The following is a 5,385-nucleotide window of genomic DNA, read 5'->3' on the forward strand; positions in this document are numbered from 1 at the left end:
GCATGCTTCTGTTTTATTTTAATGAGAACATTTGGACAGATAATCAGAATTGTAAATGTAAAACCTTATCACACACACCTAACTTGAACTACACAAACAGACACAAAAATTCTACGTCAGAAACCTTCTGTTACTTCAGGCTGGTGACAGGTCAGTAGTGAGGTTCCATTTCAGGGCCTTTCTCTTCAACAGCTTCATCAACGACTTGGACACAGGACTCAAAGCTACACTGAGTTGTTTTGCTGAAGACACTGAATTGGGAGGAGCTGCTGAGGAGCTGCTGAGGAGCTGCTGAGTCCCTTGAGGGCAGAGAGGCCCTGCAGGGAGATTTTGACATTCACCAACCATGTGAGGTTCAACAGGGAAAGTGCCGGATTCTGCACCTGGGATGGAGCAGCCCTGGCTGTAGGGACAGACTGGGGAATGAGGGGCTGCGGAGCAGTGCCAGGAAAGGGACCCGGGGCTCCTGGGCAGTGGAAAGCTGAGCCTGAGCCAGCAGTGCCCTGGCAGCCAGCAGGGACATCCCTGCCCTGGGGACATCAGGGACAGCACGGCCAGCCGGGCAAGGGAGGGATTGTCCCGCCCTGCTCGGGGCTGGGCCGGCCTCACCTCCAGTGCAGGATATAAAAGCTACAAGAGAGTGAACAAAGGTGATGAAGGACCTTGAGGGGAAGTGGTGTGAGGAGTGGCTGTGGGCACTTGGTCTGTTCAGCCTGGAGGAGAACAAGGAGAGACCCCACTGCAATTACAACTTCCTTGTGAAGGGAAGGGGCAGGAGCAGGCACTTCTCTTCAGACGCCACTTTTCTCTGTGTTGATAGTGACAGGATTCAAGGAATGGCCTGAAGTTGTGTCAGGGATAATTTGGATATTAGGAAATGTTGATCTGAAACATCTCCTCTAGGAAGTGGTCGCAGCACCAAGCCTGACAGAGTTCAAGAAATTCTTGGACACACGGTATGATTCATGGGGATGGTCCTGGTAGGACATTCTATGATCTTTTAATGTTGAATAGTTGCAGGCAGCTCTCATAATTTAAACAGTAACATTTGAATTAGTCTGTAGCATCAGGTCATGCTAAATTGTGTATTGAGTAATGGTATCAACTCTTAAGTAGAAGTCCTTAGTTAAAGCTGTAAATCCATTCATCTTTTCAGTAAGTTTTGAATTGAGCACAGCTCTGAAGTTCTTAATAATCTAGGGTGATAAATTAGAATTCCATATTGTATTCAAAACTGTTTGGCTGAAGGGAACAGTGATATCCTTAACTTTCTTCCACTTAATTGATCATGTATGTCTAATCACTGATAACTGCCCAGCATTACTTTGAAAAGCTTTAAACAGAGCCAGTAAATACTTCTAACATTTTCTTTTTATATTGTATTTGCAAAGAAACATTGCAATAGGAGAAAAAGCATCACAGTTACTGATGGGTGCTAATCTGAACTAGGCTTACTGGTCAGGTATTCACTTAATATTTGGTAAATTCAGTGATAGTTGTTATGCATTCAACAAATTTGTAATGTTTCCATGGAAAACTGTTAGGAAAACAAAATTCCCTTTTATATTAACTTTTCAATTTCAATCTGAAAGACAAACTAGAAAATAATACCTGTATTAAGAATGAACTGATGGCTACAAAGTTCCCTCCATTTTCAAATGCTGTTCCTAGATCTGATCTGTGTTTTGGCCAATGGGTACCTGAGACATCTAATGCTCTACCTACTGTTCATGAAGAAAAACTTAAATGCTGTCAGTTAATCTGATTTAACAGTTAGGCTTGGTTGTTTTGGACTGGCTTAGAATGTTTTCTTTGTTCTGTTTTCTGGGTTTTTTTGTTTGATGTTTGCTTTCTGGGTGTTTTGTGGTTTTTTTTTGGGATGTGGGTTTTTTGGTTGGGGTTTTTTTGTTGTGGTTGGTTGGTTTGATGGTCTTTTATTTCAAATTAAAGTTTTAATGGAAGCAGGACTAAAACTAGGAAGGGGTGAGTTGAAACACAGCCTTTACATTTAGTCTCTAATGATAAAACAGTCTTAGTTAGGCAAGTCTTGTTCCTTAAAAGAGAAAAGCACTTTATTGAAGGAAAAGGCTTTTATTAACTGTCAGTGTAACTAGTAATGCAAGTAATATGTGATTATCATCAGCTTTTTTTGGCTTGCAAAAGTACTTCTATTAAGTGTTAAAATAGGCAAGTTGCTAAGTATGTGTGGGGAAGATACCTGTCTCAGTCAAAAATTAGTAAGATTCTTATGTTTGAAATCCACTCACATTTAAAAAAAAAAAATTTCAGTTAACTTTTCCAAAATCAGCAAAGCTATCTTCTGAAACCTCAAAGGAATCTCAGAAGATTAGTATACCTCCTCTTTTATTTCCATTTGGCAAAGTATGAAATTTTTTCTTTAAAACAAAATCTTTTTAAGTCAAGAACTTGAGAGTAAAGTAATGAGGAAGGAGCTAACTTCCTAATTTATGCTATAAATCACTACCTTCAGCTTGCAGTTTTAGTCACAGTCTATACAGCACAAATAAACTGTTAAAAAGTGCTATTATTTATTGATCTGATTTTAGCAGTAGCTTCAGAGGTTTTGTCCAGCAGGGTATTAGAATCACAGAGAGGCTGACAGAGGCACTTTGATCTTGATTTTTGATACCACTTGTATCTGCTTTTTATTCCTCAGTAAGGGAAGTACAGAAAGAGGGTAGAGACACAATGATAATGTTTCTGGGACAGGACATTTTCTGGGACAAGAGAATGAACAGAACAGTCTTGTAATGCTGATGAACAAAAAGGAAGGATGAGGAAACCTCAGCTGATAGACTTACTCAACTGTTTTGGAATGTCAGACTGGAAGTAGAGTTCTGTTTGAAATCTTGTTGAATGAGAATCACTGTATGCACTTTTACAAATTATATGGTCTATTTTTAAAGTCAGATTTAATATTGCAAACCTGGGACTAACTGTGATGCTTAGCACAGTATTTTACATGAGTAGGAGAGCAAGACTACATAATCCTGCCTCAGCTCAGTAGTCAGTCTGGTGTGACAGTTTTGCCCCTGCTCAGTCCCACAGCAGCTGCTCAGTCCCACACAGTGTTGCTGCTCTGATGTGATTGAAGGTCTGGTCATTTGGACTACAAAAGGCTTGAACATGTTTGGGTGCTGGCAGACCCTTTCTCATAGAGCTTCTTGAACACCATCACGCTTACCAGGCACTGTCTTGTCTCTCTGTTTCTTTTAACCCAGGACTTGTCATAACAGGCCTTTTGACACATCAATTATCAATTGTAAATCTGTATTTAATTAGGCAAAAAAAGAAACTATTCTGTAACTAGAAACAAGTCATCACACACAAAAAAGGAAAATTACCATTTTGCCTTTAGTTTCAGGTAGCTTATCTATCAACATCAGCTGTCCCAGAGAATAGCTAACTTGAATATGAATATTGTAAAGAATAGAGTGAGAACAAAACTGTTCAGCTAGAAACTGCATAAATTACCTTTTTTATGACAGCATGAAAAGCTTCCTCAGGAGTTTGATCTTTTGGCTGTCAGCTGGAAGCTGGTAAGCAGTTTGATATTCTCAGTTGTGCCTTGCAGAAGTCACCACGGTGTGTCCCTGCTCTGTGTCAGGCTTCCCCTCTGAGCACCAGCTTTCTGCTGAGTGGGGCACTTTGGCTGCTGGGCTGAGGTTGGTGTCAGCCACAGGAACTGGTGGCACTTCTTTCCTCTTCATGGGTCTTCTAGGCATTTGGAAAAGTCAAACAGAAGCTCTGACAGAACATTTGGCAGCTTTATAATGACTCTGAGACTGTGACATGTTACATATTCAGGGGGTCAAAAGCATTCTGTGAATGTGCTCTTTGTGGTATTCCAGGTGTGTCTTCTAAGCTAAACAGGTATATTTCAGTCCTAAATATATTGGCTGTGCGGTCTTAGTTAAAAGACTGGTTTTTGTAAGGGTTTGGTTTGGGGGAAGGTTGGGGTTGGGTTTTTTTCTTCTTCAGTAAATTAGGTCTGGAGTGGAAAAACTAAAATCTTTCATGCAGTCTGAACACTGAGTCTAAAAAAATGATGAAGATGCTGTATGGCATTAAATACTTCAAAATATTGACATTAGGGCTAACACTGCTTTTTGGCAAAAGAGCAGGGAAGTAAAAGAGTAAATGAGGCGTTACTTCAGTAAAAAAACAAGACTGATATAAGAAAAAGGCCAATGTTAATAAATGTATTCTAGGAACCAAATTTAAGTTATTATCTGTCAGATGTGCAAGATTTTAGACTGGAAAGGAGTGAGTAATGACCTGTCTAGTTCTAGAAACAGTGTAATGTATTTACATGCAGGGTTGTATGACATGGTTGACTGCAGTAACATAGCTGGGCTCAGTGATCTGCAAAAGCTTTAGGCCAGTAGATTTAACAACAGGAAGATCTGGTTTATTTGGTGTCTCAATGGGTTTTTTTTAATATATCTGAATTCAGATGGTCCCTGATCAATTATATACAGTGGTAAGCAACCAGAAGAATACATATATATATTTCAGATATTAAAGGATTATTCATACTTAGTCTAGAGCACCTCAAAAAAGAATTTTGCCTTGGAATAGACTGCAATTGTGTGATCATTCAGGTTTCTGACTATGGATCTACCATACTTCTCACACCAACCAAGTACATAAAATTCTCAGGTACACATGAGATTAGCAGCTCACTGTTTGAGTTAGCCAGTTAGATAACTATTTGATCTAACTGGCATGTTAATCCTGATGTTATGCTTACATAAGCTCCTCCAAGTCTAATCAGCTGGCAATCCCGGAGAGAGATGTCACTGAGTAGCAGGTCTGTGTCCAAGTGCTGATGACCACATCCACTCCAAACTGCATTGCCTTCGAGGGAATCAGAAGTCTTTTTAATGCCTGTGTTAATTTGCTTTATACATTTTGCTGGCAGATTATTACCTGCTTAAGACTGTGGTGATGGATCTGCATAAGTCCACTTGTAACCACATCCTCCCACTTTAATTAGCCAGCTGGATACCAGACACGCCTGGATAAGGGAAAAGTGCTCGGCGGGGCTTACAATACCACAGCTATTCATGTGCTCCGGGCTAGAAAACTTAGTGTTGAGGGAAAAGTTTGGTTTGGGAACAGTTACATCTTTTGCAACTACCTTCTTCTCTTTGTCAGATAGCCCTTATCAGCTCCACGGCTAACTGCTGCTGTAGCAATAAAGGAGACGCAGCTCTCCTTGGAACGAGCGTTTCAAGACCTGTCTTTAGGGGCGAAGGCAGGGCTGCGGTGCGAGGCTCGCGGTTCGTTTCCGTCCCGCTGGGTGCGGGCTCCAGCCTCGCGGAGCCGCTCCTGGGCGGGCCGGCTCCGTCCCGGGCGCGG

The sequence above is a fragment of the Passer domesticus genome, chromosome 4, assembly GCF_036417665.1.
Source record: "Passer domesticus isolate bPasDom1 chromosome 4, bPasDom1.hap1, whole genome shotgun sequence".
Classification (NCBI taxonomy): Eukaryota; Metazoa; Chordata; class Aves; order Passeriformes; family Passeridae; genus Passer; species Passer domesticus.